We start from the raw sequence: 24,029 nt of genomic DNA, 5'->3' as shown, positions 1-24,029 counted from the left end.
GCTGCTGCCTCACAGCGCCAGAGATCCTGACTATGGTTGCCGTCTGTGCGGAGGGTATACGTTCTCCCAATGACCACGTGGGATTTCTCTGGGTATTCTCTGGGTGTTTGAAGTAAAACCAAAATATGCCAGAAATACTCAGCAGCTGAGGAGAGAATACTGAGTTAACATTTCAGGTTGATAAGCTTATATTAATATTTCCAGCCTGTTTTTATAATATACTGAACTTTTATTTGTTACTATGCTGTGCCGCTGCAAGTTAGAATTTCATTGTCACATTTCGAGACATAGGACAGTAAAACGCTCTTAATTCATGACACTTGGGGCTGCACGGTGGCACTGTGGTAGAGTTGCTGCCTCACAGAGCCAGAGACCCGGGTTCGATCCTTACTACGGGTGCTGTCTGTACAGTGTTTGTACGTTCTCACCGTGTCCTGCGTGGGTTTTCTCCGAGATTTATGGTTTCCTCCCACAGTCCAAAGACATACAGGTATGTAGGTTAATTGGCTTGATATAAATGTAAATTGTCCCCAGTGTGCAGGACAGTGTTAATGTGCGGGGATCGCTGGTCGGCGTGGATTCGGTGGGCCGAAGGGCCTGTTTCCGCACTGTATCTCTAAACTAAACTAAACTTCCCTTGATGTTCTGTTTTTATGTATTATAAAGTACAAACACAATCCCTGGTATTTTTTTAGCAACAATTAAAATCTACTCGAGTACCTTTATAAAGAGTATTAACTGTTTTTGGAGTAAAATCTCCAAATACATCTATGTTGAAAGATATCCAGTTCTTCTCTGTTATTTTTTGTGGTAAATTAAATCTCCAGTACCAGAGGGAAGCTGCATTGAGTCAGCCTCAAGATGATGGAAGAGCTGCTAGTTCTGCTAGTTAATGAATGTGTAAACCGCAGGCGGGGGGTAGTACAGTTTGTGTTAACTTCTGCAATATTTGCTCATTCTACTCAAATGTATTTTCTTCTAACTTCTGTAATATAATAAAAACATTTGAAGCCAAAGTATACAAATTGTGAATTCATCCATGAAACATGTCTCTCAACGTGAACCGCTATAATGACTGTGAATTTACTTTTGGGAAAAGTGCAAGATTATTTTCTCCGATCTGCTGACAGTATTTATGTTATGACTAGGCCACGCACACCATGGTGTAATTACCTGATGGTGACTGATAATGGAAAAGGGTCTTTAATTGCCTACTGTAAAAGCCCAATTAAGTAAAATTCACATCAGTCAGGTTCAAGCCGGAACATTCAAGTCTGTTCCAGAACTTTCCTTTGAAGGCTGAAACTCTGTTTCTGAGCAAGAGCTAGAGTTCTCTGAAACGACACTGTGGCCATTATTATGAAATCTGGAAACCACCGTGTAATTTCAAAATTTACACACTAAAGGAAAAATATGCGCGAACAGTAGAAGTTAATGTAGACTTCACAAGCAGTTCACAATCAAGTCGACAGTGTACTTGAAAAGATACAGCGCAGAAACAGGCCCTTCAGCCCATCGGCTCTGTGTTGACCATCAAACGCCCATTTGCGTTAAGCCTAGGTTAATTCCCATTTTTATCGATTCCCATCTTCTCGTAACTCTACCACTTTACCAGATTCTAACACTCAGCTACACACCAGGGCCAATTAACCCACACGATTTTGGGATGTGGGAGGAAACAGCAGCATCCGGAAACAAACGCACAGCCACAGAGAGGACGTGCAAACTCCACACAGCCAGCACCAGAGGTCAAGATTGAACCTAAATCTCTGGTGCTGTGAAGCAGCAACTTTACTGGCTGCACCACTGTGCCATTTAAATCCTCTCTGGTGCATTTCGATTAATGCATTCAGATAAGTTTGCTTTTGTTGGGTAGTTTAACATAGCCATTGATTGGCTTGAAATAAATAGGGCAACAACTAATTTCTTCTTGGCTAATTCCTGGAGATGAAGGATGACTTGCTTCTACTTGAGTTTTGTGGGTTCTGCCGTGGTTAGTGAGATCGATGTGAGAACCATAGGCCCTTCCACTGATGAGCTTACATTATGGTTTGACAAGAGAAAAAAGGAATTTAAATCAAAATCACGCAATATGTTTATGTTTGGTTTAAATTTGGCTTCCATAAGAATTTCTTGCAGATGCTTTTGTATATTCTGTGGTTGGAATATGGTTGTTATTTCTGAAAACTGATTTTGTTCCAAAAGCTTAAGTGAATTGTTCTGCCTATTATTTTAAGCAGAAAGAGCTTCATTTATTAATCCCTTGTTCTGGAGCAGCCCATCTCCCCATATCTTTGCAAGTTCCTTCATTTAATAGCTTCCACCGAATAAATATAAGTTTACCAACAATTAATGTAAATGTAACCCTCAAAAAAAATCTTTCCTCATGTGGGCCGATGGGTTTGCGTAACAATAGAGCTAGTAAACAAAGCAACAAAATACACGTGCTAATCATTTACTTCTCATTAAACTATAGTGTGTAATATGCGCTGTGTTTAGATGCAATCCATTAAAGTTTCCATTCAATCAACGATTTATTTAATATTTATACAGTTGTTAGAATGAAGATACGGGAAAAGGGAAAAGATTCAAGAGATGTCTGAAGAATTAATTATAAGAAGCAAACTACAACATGCATTCTGTTGTATTGAACAGTTACATGCATGGTATCACAAAAAGCTGGAGTAACTCAGCGGGTCAGGCAGCATCTCAGGAGAGAAGAAATGGGTGATGTTTCGGGTCGAGACCCTTCTTCCTTTTATTATTAGAATGAAGATACGGGAAAAGGGAAAAGATTCAAGAGATGTCTGAAGAAGGGTCTCGACCCAAAACGTCACCCATTCCTTCTCTCCTGAGATGTTGACTGACCCGCTGAGTTACTCCAACTTTTTGTGATACCTTCGATTTGTACCAGCATCTGCAGATGTAAGACATAATGATCAATGCATGCTAATACTTTGCTTGGATGACATGGATAGTTGTGAACTACTTTCTGAAGCAAATCACTCCCTTCTGTTATTAGAATGAAGATACGGGAAAAGGGAAAAGATTCAAGATGTCTGAAGAATTAATTATAAGAAGCAAACTACAACATGCATTCTGTTGTATTGAACAGTTACATGCATGTGGTCCTGGCAACACAATAAACCTTCCCAAAGTGTTTCACATGACTAAGTTTGACACTGGAACAACATGAGGGGTATCAGGACATTTAACTGAAATGTTAATCAGACAGGTAGGTTTCAAGGAACATCTTAAATGAGGAGAGAAATCTTAAAAAGAGGGATGTCTGGCAAGATGAAGTCCAGTAAAGTCCGATTAAAGATAGTCCGAAGGTGTTCAGTGAGGTAGATAGTAGCTCAGGACCGATCTCTAGATGGGAGAGGGGAGAAGAGGGAGTGACCGGGGGTGAGACTCATCCTTGATTATGCTGGTGGCCTTGAAGTCACGAAGCAGCGTGAAGTGTAAATGGAGTCAATGGAGTTGGTTTGTGTTATGGTTTGGGCTGCGTCCATAATTCTCTGCAATTTCTTGCGGTTTTGGATGGAAATGTTCTAGCACTTTTCAATCTTGAATTGGTTTCCTTGTTTTCTAAACAATCCAATGAATTAGGACAGTTACAAGCTGCAAGATAACTTGGTCAATGGCAGTACTGTGGCTATGTTACCAGGCAACTATACAGAGGCTTGGACTTTGGAGTCATGAGCATATTTACAGCAGTGAAAAATATCTTAGATATTAGGGAAGACATGGGGACAAGGCACGAAAGTGAAAGTGAAGCTCAGATCACCCATCCTAACCTGCACACCAGAGCAAATTCAAGAGGCAGTCTGCTCCACTCCCCCATATTAATGTTCTTATGCTTTTGTGATTTTTAATACCACAGTATTGGCCAGGGAATTTAAATTCAAGTAATTCAATAAAATCTGAATTGCACTAATTTCTAATCTTACAAACATTTTTGCTTCATGAATTTTCACCATAAAGCCGGTGACTCTGTGGAAATCTGTGGTTTCAATTTAAGAAGCTATCATTCACTGTATGGACATCACACATTCTCCAGATATTGAACACGCTGTACTCAAATACCCATTGAACACTTAACCCAGTTGCTTCATTTCACAAAAGCATTTTCTGAAAACACATCCCTTTTGTAAATCAAGGAATTACTTTAAAAGTCTGAAGAAGGGTCTCGACCCGAAACATCACCAATTCCTTCTCTCCAGTGATGCTGCCTGTCCCGCTGAGTTAATCCAGCTCTTTGTGACCATCTTCGGTTTAAAGCAACATCTGCAGTTCCTTCTTACACAGATTAAAGCAATTAAACTGGCCCATCAGCCCCATAACCTTCTACAAGGTTCAAAATTCAAGCTAGAATTTAACTGTGGAACAGATTGGAAGCTTCCTGCACCAGCTAAGCACTCTAACTTTCTGAACGAGCAAGGAAGTGATTGAAACAGGCAAATCTCAGTTTTACCACTAATAAGTTGTTACTGATTGAAGGACTGATTAAAGGACACAGCATTGAAACAGGCCACCCAGCCCACCGAGTCCACGCCGTCCATCGATCATCGATTCATGCTTGTTCTATGTCATTCCCACTTTCGCATCCACTCCTTACACACTAGGGGCAAATTTACAGAGGCCAATTGATCCACAAACCTTCACGTCCTTGGGATGTGGGAGGAAACTAGAGCACCCGGAGAACATGCAAACTCCACACAGACAGCACATGAGGTCAGGATCAAACTTAGGTTTCTTGTGCTATGAGGCGGCAGTTCTACCGGCTGTGCTAATGTGCCATCATTGGAGATTTTAAAGATGTTAATTTTAAATCTTTTAATATTTTTCTTAATTATTTTTCTGATCTTTTATTTATCCTTAATCAAATCGTTTTTCACACTACTTGTTTCTATTTTTCTGCCTGTTTTGATTCTGGTTATCATCTCTCTGCTTACCAATCCCTGATCCTGATTATCGGCGAGAAAGATTTTCATCAGCAGCTCATTCTTCTAGCCACTTCCAGACAAGTACTTTACAAGCTGAACGCAGTGGGATCAGAGCACCATGTTGTCAAGCTGAAAAGATTCAGAGAAGATTTACCAGGATGTTGCCAGGACTCGAGAGACTGAGCTATAGGGAGAGGTTGAACAGGCTAGGGCTTTATGAGAGGAATAGATTGGGTAAACGCACAGAGTAGGGCGAATTGAGAACCAGAGGACATAGGTTTAAGCTGAGGAGGGAAAGATTTAATGGGAACCTGAGAGGTAACTTTTTTTCACAAGAGGTGGTGGGTGTGTGGAACAAGCTGCCAGAGGAGGTAATTGAAGCAGGTACTATTGCAAAGTTTAAGAAACATTTAGAGAGGTACATGGAAGGGGTAGGTTTAGAGGGATATGGGTCAAAAGCAGGCAGGTGGGACTAGTTTAGGTGGGGCATGTTGGTCGGTATGGGCAAGGTGGGCCGAAGGGCCTGTTCCCATGCTGTATGACTGTACGACTCTATGAAGTGCCAGGTCCCACAAACTCCAACATATCTGGTAGGCACTTGAACCGACAAAATGAACCTTTTCATTTGAAGCTGCTGAATCCTAGTTGGCAGAGAGAGTGGACCATACTTTACATAATTGGAACAGTTGTAAAAATACATACTTCGAGAAATGATGTTAAGAAAACAACATTTTCGCGCCATCACTAAACTAAACATGTCACTGACTGACATTTTGTTTTGCAGTCAAAGTTATGTTGGGCATTTGAAGGAGATGGGCCAGCACAGGAAGTGCCAACAATTTTGGAGGGGAAATGATCATCCCGGAGAGACATTTCCGCTGCTTCTCATTAAAAATGTTACGAAAATTCCAATCATTTCTTGTTTCATTTGGAATTAATAATTGCCATCTGCTAACATGGAGCAGCCTCGATAACAAATATTACATTTTATTTTGAATATATTATATCCGAGATTCAATGGGGCCTATCTTCAGTATATTATTGTTATGCTAATAGTAATATTATTGGTTAGAAAGTCATACAATGTCTATATTCCAGAAAACACATTGTGCTGGTAATGTGCCTCCATTTCTGTGCAGTTGATCTCCCTACACAGCTCAAGAATTTGATCCATTTAATTTATTTCAACACCACCAGCAACAGTTCCAGGCAAGCTGCCTTGTATATCCATTACACCTTGTTCCTCAAAACATTTTCAGTAAACACCCATTGGTTTCCAATTAGTGTCTCTGTGCGTGATTGGTGCTGCACTGTTGCTAAAAGGCCCTCTTCCACTCCTTGGAGAGGCTCGTGTTTCACAGACCCTTGGATCTGTGTGGCCTGCAACCTCATCTTCCTGGTCGGGCCACACATGGTGTGCAGCCCTGAAGTGAGGACCAAACGTGGGAAGAACTTTTCAAGTTCCCAAAGGCCCAGGCTTTGGACATTTTGAAGGCAGATGAAGGTAGCGGCAGTACAGAGGTTTACTGTTGTCTTGCATTTTCTGGTCCCTGGATCGAAAGCTCCTTCTTACCGAGGTCAGGAAGTTGCTGCTTATGCACCCGTTTCCCCGTGTTAGAAGTCCTCTGCCAAGACAGTCAACATACGCCTCGAACAAACTCCTTTGGTGATCTCAGGAAGTCACGAGTCACAAATCCACATCCAGCTGTTGGAAGGGATGGGGGAAATGAATATGCGATGATCGACTTTTAATCATTTTTCAGGATATGAACATCATTAACGAGGATGCTCACATCTGGAATCTTTAATCGTCCCCTGGAAGGTAATTATAAGCATACAGTACCTCAGGATTTGCTGCCGCGCTTGTGGTAAAGAACCTCCCACGATTTCACAGTGAGAGGTTCTAATACACAGACCAAGCAATGATGAGGGAACAAGAACCTTCCTCTCAGTCAGGATGGTGTTTGACTTGGAAAGGAACATGCAAGTGTTCCGGTTCACTTGCGGGTTTAGAATGAATGCTGAGGACCACTTCCTCCCACCAGTAACTACAGTCTTTGGTGGGTCTGTCCTTTGGGTGGGAAGGACAACCCCAGGGACTGCTATCAAGGAATTTGGCCCATTTCTGTAATGTTTGATTCTGCGCGTATGGCAATATTAGGCTGTTGTTTGACTAGTCCTCCAGTTTAGACACTAGCCCTCAGATATTTGTGAGGAGGACTCTGCAAAGTTATTGGACTGAAAGAACTTCATCTCATTTGGATTTGGTGCCTCGCTCGGCACGATGTCGCAGCGGTAGAGTTGCTGCCTTACGGCATCAGAGACCCAGGTTCAATCCTGACCACGGGTGCTGTCTGTATGGAGTTTGTATGTTCTCCCTGTGACCGCGTGGGTTTTCTCTAGGTGCTCCGGTTTCCTCCCACACTCCATGGATGTACAGGTTTGTAGGTTAATTGGCTTCAGTTAAAATTGTGAGGTGGCCGCTGGTCAGCGCGAACTCGGTGGGCTGAAGGGACTGTTTCCGAACTGTTTCTAGAAGGTCGGTTCAGTTTTATCCTTATTCTTGCCCTTGACCTGAGATACAGAAGTGGCTGTGGTAATGACTGAGTAAGTCCTCCTCCAACACTAGTTTCAACAATGGCATTCTTCTTGGTACTAATCACCCTTGTATTAACAGAGTTAAAGATCACGTGCCCTCCACGTGTTTGAGCTCTATGTTCTAGGTTGAGAAATCAGTTAATCTGAATTGCATACCTGGCAAAATGAATACACCTGTTGTTTTCCTCTTGTGGCTGGGCTCTCTCATGATTCTATGGTTTTTGTGGTGCAAGGAATTCAAGAAGATGAAACAGATGTTGGTTTAAAAGATTTGATGTAATATTAATCCAAAATCAAATCCCCCACATGTATAATGATGTGTAGAAAGTGAACTGCAGATGCTGGTATATACTGTAGAAACAAAGTGCTGCAGTAACTCAGCGGCCCAGGCAGCATCTCTGGAGAAAAAGACCATTTGTCACAACCTGCAAAAGGGTCTCGACCCGGAACGTCAACCAATTCTTTTTCTCCAGAGATGCTGCCTCACCCACCGAGTTACTGCATCACTTAGTGTCTATCCCCTAATGTATAAAATCTCTTCCATTTTTAAAAAAAGGCAAAGATACCGATGAAATGACACTTTATTGAATAAAATACTGCTGTGGAGTGGCAGGAAATAATTAAAACTTTAGAAAGTACATAAAATACTCATTAGTGGATTCCATTTTAACAGGATTAGTATTATTTACTCCTGATGGACATAGATTTAGTTGTGTGTTACAGGGCAGCAATTCAATTTCCTATGGGCTGCTGCAAAACCGGCACAGTCTTTTATAAACCTTTCAACACGAGGTCAATGGTAAACATGTCTCAGTGTGCAGTGAAAGGAAGAGATTATATTCTCTCGTTATTCTCAATTACATGGGAACAATTCAGCACCAGCTGCGATGATGTAACATTCTGTGATAGCATTCCAAACTGTTTGTTAAGGAGGGTTTTTGGTCGGCAGGGCTGGAAGAGAATTTCTCTTGTAACGCGTCCTCAGGAAGCAAATTGTGGTGTCGACCCAGAGCTGGGAAAATTGTTACAGACAACTCTCGTCTGACCGAGGTTACTTAACAGATTGCCCGCTGAGGGTTTTCAACACTGAACTATTATTAAGAGAAATCCTATAGTAATCTAAATTGTGTGAAAACGCACACTTCCAGATTCAGGGTCAGTTTCTTCCCAGCTGTTATCAGGCAACTGATTCATCCTACAACAACCAGAGAGTAATCCTCAACCACTATCTACCTCATTGGTGACCCTTGGACTATCTTTAATCGGACTTTACTGGCTTTATCTTGCACTAAACGTTATTCCCTTATCATGCATCACTACACTGTAAATGGCTCGATTGTGATCATGTGTTGTCTTTCTGCTGTCTGGTTAGCACGCAACAAAAGCTTTTCATTGTACCTCTGTATACATGACAATAAACGGAACTGAACTGAATGTCTTTCTTACAAAGGCAAAAGTCAAGATTTTTTACTCTTAGCAGTATCAGAATTCAATAAAAGCGTAAGTGATCATTTCTGTGCAAAGGGTGGTAGGTAAATATTCAGAGGAGAGTACTTTAATTCTATGTGTAGGAAAGAACTGCAGATGCTGGTTTAAACCAAAGATAGACACAAAAAGCTGGAGTAACTCAGCAGGACAGGCAACATCTCTGGATAGAAGGAATGGGTGACGTTTCGGGTTGAGATCCTTCTTCAGAGGGTCTCGATCTGAAACCTCCCCTATTACTTCTTTCCAGAAATGCTGCCTGTCCCGCTGAGTTACTCCAGCATTTTGTGTCTATCTTACATTTATTCTATGGACAGAATTTAGAAATGATTCTATACCAATGTAAAATGGGTTTATTCACAAAATGCTGGAGTAACTCAGCAGGTCAGGCAGCATCTCGGGAGAGAAGGAATGGGTGACGTTTCGGGTCGAGACCCTTCTTCAGATTTACATCTTCAATATAAAATGCGTTTTGTATTGGTGATATTGTTTCAGAGAAATTGGTGCTTCTTATGGGAACGTCAGCCTGAGAAAACATTAAAATTAGAGTAAGGGCACTCCCTCTTCTCCCCTCTCCCATCAGGTAAGAGGTACAGAAGTTTGAAAACGCACACCTCCAGATTCTGGGACAGTTTCTTCCCAGCTGCTATCAGGCAGCTGAACAGTCCCCTCAGCAGTTAGAGTGCGGTCCTGATCTCCCATCCACCTCATTGGAGACGTTTGAACTATCTTTCATCGGACTATATCAGACTTTTTCTTTCACTAAATGTTGTACCCTTTATCCTTCATCTGTACACTGTGAATGGCTTGTTTGTAATCATGTATAGTCCTTTTGTTGACTGCATAGCACACAAAGAAACATTTTCGGCTGTACCTCAGCACATGTGACAATAATAAACAGAACTAAAACGAAACTAAGTAAATTAGGAAGAATTTCTTCATCTCTAGAGGAGCATAAATCCATAACACTTCCAATACTAACCCAGAAATCTCAGCCTTTATAAGAGTGAGACCCACTAGCTATGGTGTTCATATATATTGGATTAGGATTTTGTTTATTAAAGTTTTTGTTTTCTTTTTATTAAGAAACTTATAAATTTGTTCATGGTTAAAAATGCATGTTTAGCGTATATTTCCATGCATATTACAACAGGGAATATTTGAATTAACTGTGCAGATTGGCTGCTGGTGAAAGTATCAGATGGGACCTACAAACTTGGAGATACACTGCAATAGGTGCAGGAGTAGGGCCATTCAATATAACCATGCTTGATCACTTACTTCACTACCATGTTTCTCTCTTTTCCCCATACTCTTTGATCCTTGGACATTATTAATATTACCTCCTTCTTGAATATATTTAATGACTTGATTAGTATCACTAGGCATGCCATATAGTAGTCATAATACTTTCAGATTTGATTTCAATTTTTGAATTTTACAGTGGTGCAGTGATAGAATTGCTGCCTTACAGCACTAGAGACCTGGGTTTGATCCTGACTGTGGGCACTGTCTGTATGGAGTTTGTACGTTCTCCCCGTGACCACGTGGGTTTCCTCCAGGTGTTCCAGTTTCCTCCCACGTTCTAAAGACTACAGGTTTGTAGATTGATTCTTTGGTAAAATTGCAAAATTGTCTCGAGTGTGTAGGACAATGACAGTGTATGGGGTGATCGCTGATTGGCGCGGACTCAGGGAGCCGAAGGGCCTGTTTTCATGCTGTATCTCTAAAGTCTAAAGTGTAAAGTGGATTGGAGATGTTACTTTGCATGCATGGTGCTGTCGACCAGGAATTCATTTCTCAGCAAATCATGTGCGCACAGTCTTGGTTAAAAGGAACTAGAAGGATATGTGGCCAATCTGAAGTAGAGCCCCATTCCAAAACATCGCCTGTCCACTCCCTCCACAGATGCTGCCTGACCGGCTGAATTCCTCCAGCCCTTCATTTTCCACTCAACATTCCAGTGCATGCAGTTCCTTGTGTCTCCATGGTGTCTCCATGGTGTCTCCATGGTGTCTCCATGGTGTCTCCATGGTGTCTCCATGGTGTCTCCATGGTGTCTATCATATTTTGGCTCAGGCTTAAACAATCTCTTGAATCAATAGATTTTTGATTGTCCAAGTTTTCAAAGGACGTGAACAAATGAGGGAAGTGCAGTTGAGGTAAAAAGCAACCAATTTCTATGGAGGCTAAAAGACCAAGTAATTTGCCAACACCGACCGATGTGAAGGGGAGACTTGATAGAAGAATATAAAATGATGAAAGGCACAGATAGGGTTGACAATCCTTTTGCCCAGGATGGAAATGTTCAACAATAGAGGGCATAGCTAAAAATCGCGGGAGGGAATGTTTCTTGGAGATGTCCGGGGCAAGTATTTTACACAGAGAGTGGTGGGGCCTGAAACGCATTGCCAGGGGTGGTGGTGGAGGCAGATACGATAGTGGCATTTAAGAGGCTTTTAGATAAGCACTTGGAAGTGCAGGGAACAAAGGGATTTGGATCATGTACAGGCCGATGAGATCAGTTTAATTTGGCATCTTAGATGTGTTGTAATATATAAGACAAGGGGGATGTTGTGATATTGCTGGGACTACTTTGTGTATCCAAGAACTACTTTGTATGGCTGTGTATATAAGTGATGGGTGTGATTAGGCGGTCACTCTGGATCCAGATGGCCTTGGAATAAACAGCCTGTAGTTAAGCTCCAGCAATGTAACCTTTTATACACGTGTACTTGTGGTCCTTCCAGAGTCACAACAAGTACCGGACCACGAAGTACAACATGGTGGCAGCGGTTTGGTGTTTCGCCTAGGGGGAGAATGAAGCATGCCCGAGCAGAAAAGGTTAAAAAGAAGAAAAAAAAAGCCCTGAAGGGAAACAAAACAAAACAAAAGTTTCCAGCTCGGTACGGGACGTTTGGAGTGCATCCCGACAGAGCCAGTGTGAGTTGGTATACTTACCTGCTCAGTAGTCGGCGCCGAGTTGCGGACGTGACGCTGCAAGTTGCTGGGGGAGGTACGTGTAGGCTCACGTCGCGCCCCAGCACCTGTGTAGGCCCGAGATTAGAAGCCTGCGACTGCTTCGCGGGGGAGAGACCGGGAGAGCCGACACACACGGAGATGTGCGGTGACCGGGGAAGACCGACACCCATTGAGGTGTGCGACAACTATAGGAGACCGGGAGAGCCGACACCCACGGAGGTGTGCGGTGACCGGGGAAGACCGACACCCATGGTGGTGTGCGGCGACCGGGGAAGACCGACACCCATGGAGGTGTGCGGCGACCGGGGGAGGCTGACACCCACGGAGGTGTGCGGCGACCGGGAGAGCCCCGGGGGAGGCTGACACCCACGGAGGTGTGCGGCGACCGGGAGACCCGACACCCATGGAGGTGTGCGGTGACCGGGGAAGACCGACACCCACGGAGGTGTGTGGCGACCGGGGGAGGCTGACACCCACGGAGGTGTGCGGCAACCGGGAGAGCCCCGGAGGAGACCGACACCCACGGAGGTGTGCGGTGACCGGAGGGGGTCGGCGACCGGAGGGACCGACCACCCGCGGAGGTGCGGCGGCCGGTAAGGCCGAGGCACTGCGTACATACCCAGGCGCGTCGACTGGAGAGTCGGGACGGCCCTGGGCCCGAGGCAGCGGCAGCGCGTTCGAATTTGAGCGGCAGCTGCCGGGAGCACCTGTGGGCGGGGCCAGCGGCAGCTGCCGGGAGCACCTGTGGGCGGGGCCAGCGGCAGCGCGTTCGAAAAGTTGAACGGCAGCTGCCGGGGAGCACTTGTGGGCGGGGCCAGCGCACCGCGATTACAGCAGTGCCAACCCAGCAGTGGGAGCCCAGCAGTGCCAACCCAGCAGTGGGAGCCCAGCAGTGAGAGCCCAGCAGTGCCAACCCAGCAGTGGGAGCCCAGCAGTGCCAACCCAGCAGTGAGAGCCCAGCAGTGCCAACCCAGCAGTGCCAACCCAGCAGTGAGAGCCCAGCAGTGCCAACCCAGCAGTGGGAGCCCAGCAGTGCCAACCCAGCAGTGCCAACCCAGCAGTGAGAGCCCAGCAGTGCCAACCCAGCAGTGGGAGCCCAGCAGTGGAAGCCCAGCAGTGGGAGCCCAGCAGTGCCAACCCAGCAGTGGGAGCCCAGCAGTGGCAGGCAAATCATGGTGGTGGAGCATCTAGAGCCTACACTACGTTTGATCTACACAGCACGTCTTCTTGAGGGGAAGATATGGAACAAAATGAATATTTTGTGTTTAATGACCTGTGTAGTGATCTGTGTAATGAAAGCTTAATGTATTATATTTGATGCTTTTGTATAAATGTATATATCTGTGGTGACCACACTGAGTGAGTGACCACCCGGAGTGAGTGACCACCCGGAGATGAGTGACCACCCGGAGATGAGTGACCACCCGGCGATGAGTGAAATTCCGCAGAGGAGTGACCACCATGATGGCGAAAAAAAAGCAATTGTGTTTAGTTGTGTTATTGGTTTTGTTTGCAAAAAGCAATGGTGTTTTGGTTTTGTTTGTTAAATATATTTTAGCCCTCGAATGGTAAAGAAAACAATTTTATATAAGACAAGGGGGATGTTGTAATATATAAGACAAGGGGGATGTTGTGATATTGCTGGGACTACTTTGTGTATCCAAGAACTACTTTGTATGGCTGTGTATATAAGTGATGGGTGTGATTAGGCGGTCACTCTGGATCCAGATGGCCTTGGAATAAACAGCCTGGAGTTAAGCTCCAGCAATGTAACCTTTTATACACGTGTACTTGTGGTCCTTCCAGAGTCACAACAAAGGTACAACAAGTACCGGACCACGAAGTACAACAAGATGGACAGAAAATGCAGGAGTAACTCAGCGGGTCAGGCAGCATCTCCAGAGAAAAGGAATAGACGATGTTTTGGGTCTGAACCCTTCTTCAGACTCAATTTGACACCATGTTCAGCACAAACATTGTGGGACAAAGGGCCCATTCCTGAGCTGTAGTGTTCTATGTTCTGTGTTCTATGAGCAAGTTTGATGGGCCCAGTAGAGTTGCCTTGTTTTGTTTTTAGTTTGGGTAAAACATATTTAGAATCTACTTGAAACTAAGCTGTTCAGCGAAATTAAATAACCTGCAAAAATAGGTCACTGCATTCTTAGGTGCTGTCATACCTCTTTGTAAAGTACAATTTTCTCCCTAGACCCGACCACCGTCCCTGCCCCCACTTCCCCTTGTGACTGAAACCATCCACGCCATTGCAGTCTGCACTGAAGTATTTAATGTCTATTTCTCATTAAAAATTGCTGCGTTATCCAAATGTTCCAAATTCAAACCATTCACAGTGAAACTCAGGATCTAGAGTAAATTGATCAACCACTCGACACCACGAGCCCTCTAATTAAAGTTCATCACCGCAGCAGAAGTTATGCCAGCACAATAATCCATGTTAAGAGATATTCATCCTCAGGACTAAACCAGTATAAACCTGTAATGACATCTATTAGCAACATTTAATTGGGGGTTTCAAACCAGCAGTAAATATTTTCCATCGGCAGTTCCCTGATAGCTTTCTTTCTGAGAACAGAGACACAACGTGTTTCACAAGGCAGCCGATTCGAAGCTGCTGACTTCTGAATGTTTATTTTAATCATTGTGTCCCACCCAAAATGTCACTAATTAGCACCAATTAATTCAAAGTCCAGTATTCGCATAGCAGCCAATGTGGGACACCCGTAAAATCAACATTCTGCTTCCTCTGTAATCAGATTTCTTTCATTGAGTCAGAGCAGGGATGAAGAAAGAATTAAAAAATAAACACTTTTTCATTGTCACACGTATTCAGAACCACACAGTGCATTAGCCCATTTTCTGGTAAAAATGAATGGCCATGGGAACATTTTGTGCAGTGCATTGAAGGACAGATGAGAGTAATATCCTTCCTGAATAACCTTTTAGGTTGTTATAACTATCCTTTCATAATATCATGACCTATAAACATAAAATCATAATAGCCTTTATGATAGGTAACGATCCTTTCACATTGTTACTTCTTCAGTGGCTAGATGCTTCAATGACTAGATGCTTCAATGACTAGATGCTTCAATGACTAGATGCTTCAATGGCTAGATGCTTCAATGACTAGATGCTTCAATGACTAGATGCTTCAATGACTAGATGCAATGACAATGCTTAAATAGAGTCGCGGAGTCATGCAGCGTGGAAACAGGTCCATCGGCTCAACTTGCCCACACCGACCAACATGCCCCATCTACACTAGTCTGTCCCATCTATACGAGTTAAATGTTCCAGGTTAAAAATGTTTCCAAGATGTGAAGAAACAGGGTTTCTTTTTCCTCACATTTTTGTTGTCATGGATAGTTAGGGTTAAAACAGCAATTTAGTCCAAGCAAAGGGTTGATTCATCTGTGAAGGGGAGGGAGAGAGGGTTGTTTTCTGTGACGGTTCTTTTTCATGGAGACAGCAGCACAGTTATACGCAAGGCAAGGCAAGGGGTGTTTGAACTGCGACTGAGAGGCCTGTGGCTGCCAGACAGACTGCTCCCTGCCTGTGTCTGCTACCCTTGGCCTAATCCTACTAACACATCATCAGCTGGATACATGAACAGTTAACAAGAATGGTTACTTTCCATTGCTGGAAAAAAAATCCTGACTTCAAACTATTAAGAGTTTGATTTGTGCTCTCTTGGCTTACTAATATGAATTAGTTTGGAGTGGTACATGGAACATAGAGCACAGAATAGTACGGCACAGGCACAGGCTCTTTGGCCCACAATGTCTGTGCTGAACATGATGCCAAGCTAAACTAATCTTTTCTGTTTGCATGTGATCCATATCCCTCTATTCCATGCGTTTCCATGGGCCTATGACTAAAAGCCACTTAAATGTTGTCTTCCTCCACTGCCAACCTTGGCATCTCATTCCAGGCATCCACCACTCTCTGTGTAACTTGCCCCATGCATGTCCTTCAAACTTTAGTCCTCTCATTTTAAAGCTGTGCCTTAAGCCTTTGAGATTTCTACCCTGGGGGAAAAAAATGTTCTGACTGTCTACCCTATCTATGCCTCTCATAATTTTATATACTTGTACCTCTAACAGAATGCCTCTCAATCTCCGATACCCCAGAGAAAATAATCCAAGTTTATGCTATAATTTACCTAGATTTCATACCAGGGTTAATTATACATTTTCTGTGTTTGAGCAGCGGGGAAAACACGTGTTATTAAGCCATGGACTATCCATAAAATTGGAATATTCACTCTCCTATTTCTCCACAGGTACTGGTTAGCCTTTAGACAATAGACAATAGACAATAGGTGCAGGGGTAGGCCATTTGGCCCTTCGAGCCAGCACCACCATTCAATGTGATCATGCCTGATCATTCTCAATCAGTACCCCGTTCCTGCCTTTGGTTTCTTTATTTTTATTTCAGATTTCCAGCACTTGCATTATATTTCTTTGTTACTTACTTTACAGTAGTTCCCCAAGAACGACTCTTTCAGCCACATAGACTCGTTTTACAGAGACACGTTTTCAGCAGTTTTATTAGTACATTAATATGAGTCAGCAACACGTAAAACTACACCCTTTTTGACATACGTAAATATCAGCAATTTTCAATCTATTACTGCCAATGGAATTGGTAGCCAAAGAGACTTCTACAATCTGAAAAAAAATAGTTTGAAAGACATTGAGTTGAACTCTGATTTCAGGAAGTGGGAATTGATATATACATCACAAAATATAAAATATCAAGCTTAAGTTGACAACTGCAGAATTGCAAACTTTAAAGTAGAGCACATCTAATTAAACAACAACCTCTACTTAAATACAATCCCTAAAGCCGGGAGTATAAGTTTGTTCCACATACGTTGGAGTTAAAACACAACATGCGGATGGAATACAAAGAGCTTTTTGTCTGATCTCAAAGTCTGATCTTACTCTATGTCATAATAGCCAACTTATACACCATCACAATCTGCAAATATATATTATTGTCCTTCAACATCACAGAGTTCAGATTTTGGAGTTCTGTGGGAACACCTTCACCACAAGGACTGCAGCATTTTAAATATAAGGCCATCTTTTCCTTCTCAAGGGTAGTTCGGTTGGGCAATAAGAAGTGGCTTTGCCTCAAAATCCACATCCCCAGAGAGTTTTAAAAGCCTAACTAGGGAATTGTTGGATGTACGAACTGAAAGTGTTCATTTTCCCAGTGGCAAATATACTCTTTATTTTAATGAATACATTAATAAAATGGACGTTAAACTTGCTAGAAGAATGTTAGACTGAGAATGCAGCCATTGCTGGACTTTACAAGTTCATCAGTTAAAATCTGGAACTTATTTTTCTGCCAACTCAATGAGGCTGAAGAAAGACTCTTTATTAACAGTCGGCTCCATGTGTAGAAATATCTGGTACACTTTGGGTAAGCTAAATACTGTAGTGGTGGGTAGCTCACTTTGAGATCAGATATGAGTAAGTTGTTGGAGTGCTTTCATTTCCTTTGCTGTTTCAAACACATACCTTCTCTCAAAATTGTTTCCTGCAATTTACTGTTGTCGAATATTCCACAGTGAAATTAGCAGCATGTCAAAAACATACATTTCCCCGTGTACTAACTCTCCTGAATCAACAGCAGGAAAAAAAAATGGAAATCGAAGCCAAAGCAAAGAAAATGTATCCAAAGACTTTTTTTCTACCGTTAACAAGGAAGCATTCCTTTTTGAAGTTTTGGACCCATTTTCTACTTTTAGTTAAATTAAACAAAATGGTAGATGGAATCTTTCAACAGTTAGCCCCAACTGTTCAAACAGCGATCAGTTGTGCAGGAGGTTGACAAATGCAAACTGTTCTTCACAATTGCTAACTATGATTGGGAAATGATTCTTGAAGACATGGAGATTTTTTTTGTGACTACTAAAGGTAACAAGGTTAATGGATGACTGCTCATACTCAGTTGGGGATAGGGAGGGGAGGATGTGAGCAACTAGCATGGTCCTCTTCCCCACCCCCCACATCCATGTACACACACGCACACACAACATGCACCAGATTTGGGACACTCACTAGGGTGGCACGGTGGCGTAGCGGTAGAGCTACCACCTTACAGCGCCGGAGACCCGGGTTCGATCCCGACTACGGGTGCATGTTCATACAGAGTTTGTATAGCTCTCCCCGTGACCTGCGTGACTTTTCTCCGAGATCTTCCGTTTCCTCCCACTCTCCAAAGACATACAGGTTTGTAGGTTGATTGACTTGGTATAAATGTAAAATTGTCCCTAGTGTGTGCAGGAAGGTATTAATCTGCAGGGATTGTTGGTCTGTGTGAATTTAGTGGGTCGAAGGGCCTATCTCCACTCTGTATCTCTAAACTAAACTAAACTAAACTATACATATCTGTGTATGATGTGCATCTATTTAAAGATCCGTGTAAGTCCAGACATACATGTAAGTATTTAGATCTATTCTTTTTTTAATAATAAACTTTTTGTGGAACCATTAAATTAGGCCCCATCTACCTTTCAATCACCATCAAGAAAACTGATTACTCATCTAATTTACTGAACTGGAAGCCTTACTTCATACAAATGACTGTAATTATATAGGGACTTGATGAGGCAGCACCAAGAGACTTTTAGTTCCATTTTGGTCTCTTCACCTTCTACTGGAAAATCTTACCATGGAGGGAATTATACCAAGATTCATTAAACTTGATTCAGAGACGGAGGATTAATTGCAGCTGCATCTGACCTCTCACTTCATCCAGCATTGAATCCAGGTACATTAATGGGTCAATCAGCATTTCTGGGAAACACAGATAGGTGACAGTTTGGGTCAGAATCCTTCTTCAGATAGAAAATCATCTGAAGAAGATCAGTCTGAAGAAGGGTCCCAATGTGAAACATCACCTACTTATGTTTTCCAGAGATGCTGCCAGTTACTCCAGTACATTGTGTCTTTTTTTGTTGTAAACTAGCATCTGCAATTTCTTGATTCTCCTTCTGCAGTCTGTACATTGCTGAGCTTCATTCAAAAGATGTTTAAAGAAGTTTCCTTATATTTTGCTTTATATTCTATGCTCTAAACTCTACATCAATGGCTTTATTTAATTACCAATAACTTAATGTGACTTTTAATTTTAGCTCTAGTTCTGTAATAATTTTACATTCTTTTAGCTATTTAATTATTTTAGCTGTTTCCCAACACTTCTGATCAACAGCGGAAACAATAATACAGTACAAAGGTTGTCTGAAGGCCATCACATTGGGCAGGGCTTTGCTTTCTGCCACCAAGGACCTAGCTACCCGTTCCACCTCGTGGAACAAGTGAAACAACAACACAAACAGGATCTTAAGAGCCAAATGGGTGCAGAAGGTCAGTGGATCCACAGGGCTAGTGCAAGGCCACTCACAATCTGGTCCAACATGTGAGGCAATGGGTCTTCTTTCAGAATGGATAACTCCCTCCCAGCCATCAACAAATGGTGGTCACATGTGTGACACAACAAGGCTCAGGTATTGGAATAGAAGATAGACACAAAAAGTTGGAGTAACTCAGCAGGACAGGCAGCATCACTGGAGAGAAGGAATGGGTGACGTTTTGGGTCGAGACCCTTCTGCAAGTATTGGAATAATGGGAAAAACAACATGTGAATTCTGCACTATGAACTTCCTTTGCAACTGCTAATTGGTGTCAGTAGATTGTGAATAGATAACACCTCATCTGGGGTCTTGTTTCACTCTACTGTACCAGATGATTAAATAGGTGGATAGTCAGTCTGCAGGTATGACAGTGTTACATCAGTAGGTCTGTCCAATTTCATACATTACTGTGCATTAAGGTATTTATTTCACAAAATGCTGGAGTAACTCAGCAGGTCAGGCAGCATCTCAGGAGAGAAGGAATGGGTGACGTTTCGGGTCGAGAAGGGTCTCGACCCGAAACGTCACCCATTCCTTCTCTCCCGAGATGCTGCCTGACCTGCTGAGTTACTCCAGCATTTTGTGAAATAAATACCTTCGATTTGTACCAGCATCTGCAGTTATTTTCATACATTAAGGTATAATCATAATGATTTACCGAGTTATACTGAGTTAAAGCATGTTTTCAGAATTTAATTCCAGCTCACGTGCAGAGCTGGGAATGGGAACAGCATGAGTTCTATAGTCGGGGCCGTCATGATCAAATGAGCATTGACTATTTATGAATTACAACTGTGCCACAAGATCATGTTTATTTCAATATATTTAGTGGAGATTCACACCTACGATCTCAACCCAGCAGGACATGCGTTGGCTGAGGCTCAACCCAAAGGGGCAGTAATCAGTTTGATTAACAGATTAAATGTCCAATCTCTGAATGGGGATGTCACTGGAGGTATAAAACCTGGCTTCTGGTCTGAAACATCAACATAAGTCAGCACTTATTCAAACGTTGTGAGGCACGGTTCACGTCTTAGAGTGAAAACTAAATTGCATCGAGTCAGAATGGAAAACAAAGTGAGTATTCAGCTCGCCATTTGTGACAGACTCTAAGAGAAGCCTAAGAAATCGGTAATGGATAGGTGAAGAGAAATCTGTTTGTCAGGCCTGCAGGGGATGGAATGCGTAGTTCAAATAAAGGTATCATGTCCGCTGAGAGAAGTAGTTGGTGTCCTGGCCAAGCATTCACCCCTCAACCATTGCTCGGAACAGATTCTCAGATCATCTGTGGCATGTATATATATTAATGATTTGGACGAGGGAATTGAATGCAACATCTCCAAGTTTGCGGATGACACGAAGCTGGGTGGCAGTGTTACCTGTGAGGAGGATGCTAGGAGGCTGCAAGGTGACTTGGATAGGTTAGGTGAGTGGGCAAATGCATGGCAGATGCAGTATAATGTGGATAAATGTGAGGTTATCCACTGATGGCAAGAACAGGAAAGCAGACTATTATCTGAATGGTGGCCGATTAGGAGAAGGGGAGATGCAACAAGACCTGGGTGTCGTGGTACACCAGTCATTGAAAGTAGGCATGCAGGTGTAGCAGGCAGTGAAGAAAGCGAATGGTATGTTGGCATTCATAGCGAGGGGATTTGAGTATAGGGGCAGGGAGGTTCTGCTGCAGTTGTACAGGGCATTGGTAAGACCACACCTGGAGTATTGCGTACACTTTTGGTCTCCTAATCTGAGGAAAGACATTCTTGCCATAGAGGGAGTACAGAGAAGGTTCACCAGATTGATCCCTGGGATGGCAGGACTTTCATATGAAGAAAGACTGGATAGACTCGGCTTGTACTCGCTGGAATTTAGAAGATTGAGGGGGGATCTTATAGAAACTTACAAAATTCTTAAGGGGTTGTACAGGCTAGATGCAGGAAGATTGTTCCCGATGTTGGGGAAGTCCAGAACAAGGGGTCACAGTTTAAGGATAAGGGGGAAGTCTTTTAGGACCGAGGTGAGAACGGTTTCTTTCACACAGAGAGTGGTGAATCTGTGGAATTCACTGCCACAGAAGGCAGCTGAGGCCAGTTCATTGGCTATATTTAAGACGGAGTTAGATGTGGCCCTTGTGGCTAAAGGGGTCAGGGGGTATGGAGAGAAGGCAGGTACAGGATACTGAGTTGGATGATCAGCCATGATCATATTGAATGGCGGTGCAGGCTCGAAGGGCGAATGGCCTACTCCTGCACCTATTTTCTATGTTTCTATGTTTCTATGTACCTGCACTGCACTGATGTACAGCACTTTGGTCAACGTGGGTTGTGTTTAAATGTGCTATACAAATAAAATTGACTTGACTTGACCTGATGTCTGCTTGTGGGATGCTTCAAAGCTATGTTGTTTTGGGATGTAATGTAATGAAACAAAGGCTCTGTATAAACTGTTTCTTTCTTAATCTTTTACATTGGTTGGAGCACACAGTGATATTTGACTCAAGAGAGGAGATAAGCGTGAATAGATCTGAGTTGCTCTCACAATAATACATTGCCGACAAAATAATACATATACATATGTATACATATGTAAAACCTCCTTAAACACCACTATTATATCTGTTTCCATCACCACCCCAGGCAATGTATTCCTGGCACCCACCACCCTCTATGTAAAACAATTGCCATGCACATTTCCTTTAGGTTTCCCTCCTCTCATCTTAAACCTACGACATTTGACATAGGTTCTGGGAAAAAGGTTCTGACTGTCTATCCTAACTATGTCTCTCATAATCTTTTGGACTCCTATCAGGTCTCCTCTCAGCCTCTGACGTTCCAGAGAAAATAATCCAAGTCTATCCAACCTCTCCCTGTAGCTAATATTCCCTAGTCCAGACAGCATTTTGACGTGCCTTCTGCATCCTCTCCAAAGCCTCCACATCCTCCCTGTAATGGGGCGACCAGAGCAGCAAATTGAGATCTCGATTTTTCAAATGGAGCAGTTCATGAGTTTAACGACCACCAGGCCTGGTGAAGAGGCGGAAACAAAGGTGATGCATCAACTAACACACAGCAGTCAGAAGATGAGCAACTCACTGATAGTTCTGTATTATACTCCTGCATAGTAAGGAGCATCACTAGAAACCTCATTCAAAATAGCAAGTTCACAGTGTCAGGCACACATAATTCCAATGCCAAGATGGAGGGCACTACAGCCAAACACAGGGATGATTGAAACACCCAATAGACCATAAAGACCATAGATACACAGCACTGCAGAGCTGTAGAGAATGATATTCTCCGTTGCTGCACACCGCAATAGATCATACATTATTCTGCAGACCCAGTGATCAACAGCAGCAAAACATTTCAGGACGAATAAGCACCAGCTTCACTTTGCATTGCACCTTTTGAGACTTTGGGATAGATCCCAGATGAAGTGCTTTTGAAGTGCAGTCACTGTTACAATCCAATTGCACAGCAAGACCCACAGCAAGCAAAGAATAACGATCAGATAATCGGTTTCAGACATAGCCGTTGAAGGAGAAATATTGGCCCTGGGATATTACAGGGAATACCCTTGGAAATATTTCCATGACGAGAGGGAGCCTTGCTTTACCATCATAATCAAATGTGCTGGTTTGTAATGTAAGCTAGTATGCTGACAATGCACATTGGCAACGTAAGATTAATGTTAATAACTGCAAACAACAATAATATATTAAATGGCTTTCGTACACTTTTCAAAACACCAAAAGCACCTTAGCATAACTTGAAATGTAATCATTTTCATGATGTAGGAAATGGAACAGTCCCATTTATGCACAGCAATTTTCAAAAACAGTGATACGATACTGACCAAATACTCTGATGTTGTCTGATGGATAAATATCAACCAGAATCCTGACACAGCACGGCTGAATTAGTTCTTTTGTGGAAACCCGAGAAAGAAGATATGGCGAAGATAGACACAAAAAGCTGGAGTAACTCAGCGGGACGGGCAGCATCTCTGGAGAGAAGGAATGGGTGACGTTTCGGGTTGAGACCCTTCTTCAGATATGCCTCTGGTTTAACTTCTCATCGGAAAGATGGAACTAATCACAGCACTCCATCAATAACACTGCTCGAGAGTGTCAGCCGAGATATTTGCACTTAAGACCCTTCATAACATTCAGACTCGGAGTTGAGTGCTGCCCAATGAGTCACATATATCACTCAACTCCATGACTCCTGACTATTTTGCCATTACAATCATTGGAAGCAGCGTGGCTGAATGCTCGTCTACGTAACAGGAAACTCGGGCCAATAATTCAGAGCTTGAAATAATATCTCAATGACGGATTTCTACAGCACGCATTATTATCGCAATACACAGATTTTATAGAAGAATCGACGAAAGAGAAAACACAAATGTGTAATTTACCGGTAATCAGAGGCTGTGTTTCCGCATGCCATTTACAAGAATTAAAATGAAAATTATAACTGATTAGAGAGGTACTCCAGAGAATGCAGTCTTCTAAGGTTTTTAAATGCTGTAAGTGCTTATTTGCTCAGATTCAACCGACTTCTAAC

The 24,029-nt window shown here is 42.8% G+C and overlaps 1 protein-coding gene across 2 annotated transcripts in view; it reads right to left on the bottom strand.

Annotated features, from left to right (window-relative positions):
• Positions 1 to 24,029, bottom strand: part of col8a2 (collagen, type VIII, alpha 2) — a 172,146-nt gene that overhangs the window by 52,954 nt on the left and 95,163 nt on the right. The window lies entirely within an intron of this gene.

This window comes from Rhinoraja longicauda, chromosome 27 (genome assembly GCF_053455715.1).
Source record: "Rhinoraja longicauda isolate Sanriku21f chromosome 27, sRhiLon1.1, whole genome shotgun sequence".
Taxonomy (NCBI): Eukaryota; Metazoa; Chordata; class Chondrichthyes; order Rajiformes; family Arhynchobatidae; genus Rhinoraja; species Rhinoraja longicauda.
Note: the sequence above shows the minus strand (reverse complement) of the source record. Positions and strands in the feature narration are given on the sequence as shown.